This window comes from Ursus maritimus, unplaced genomic scaffold (genome assembly GCF_017311325.1).
Source record: "Ursus maritimus isolate PB19 unplaced genomic scaffold, ASM1731132v1 scaffold_29, whole genome shotgun sequence".
Classification (NCBI taxonomy): domain Eukaryota; kingdom Metazoa; phylum Chordata; class Mammalia; order Carnivora; family Ursidae; genus Ursus; species Ursus maritimus.
The window spans coordinates 34720706-34721430 of NW_024425452.1; the positions used below are offsets into that span (position 1 = coordinate 34720706).

Below are 725 nucleotides of genomic sequence, written 5' to 3' on the forward strand. Positions count from 1 at the left end.
ATATATTACAATTAAAATTACATATCTGCCAATTATAAAGCTGAAAAGAAAGATTCTACTGTATTTTTCCATATTTTAGATTCAAAGATTCAAATCACCATATATATGTGTGTGTATATATGTATTATATATATTATATAATATATATTAGAATTAACATTATGTATTTGCCAATTACACCTTAATAAAGCTGAAAAAAGATCCTATTATATTTTTTCCATACTTTAGATTCAAAGATATAAATAGATTGAAAGTTAAAAAATGAAAATAGATGTAGTATGTAAACAATGATAAAAGAGCTGGAACATCTATACTGATTTCTGAAGCTTTGCACAGTGGCAGTATCGTAGCCAATGAGGTTTATCCAAGGCACGATTAATGCTAACTGATTTCTGAAAAAATAGTCTTTAAAACAAAACAAAACAAAAATGTTACTAGGCATATAGAGGGACATTTAATAATAACAAAAGGGTCAATCCATTAGGAAGATACAAAAATGAGAATCTACATACACTAACAAGAAGAAAGCCCCAAAATACACGAGGCAAAAACTGTCAGAGTCTAAGGGAGGAACAGATAATTCCTGAATAATTATTGGAAACATCAACACCTCAGTTTCAATAATGATAGAACAACCAGGCAGAATATCAACAAGGAAATAAAGGGCTTCAACACTGTAACAAGAGACCTAACAGACATTTATAGAACACTCCATCCAATAGTAG

At 29.1% G+C, this 725-nt stretch overlaps 1 pseudogene; it reads left to right on the top strand.

The window, feature by feature from the left end:
• Positions 1-324: 324 nt before the first annotated feature.
• LOC121105755 lies at positions 325-433 on the top strand (annotated as a pseudogene).
• Positions 434-725: the final 292 nt, after the last annotated feature.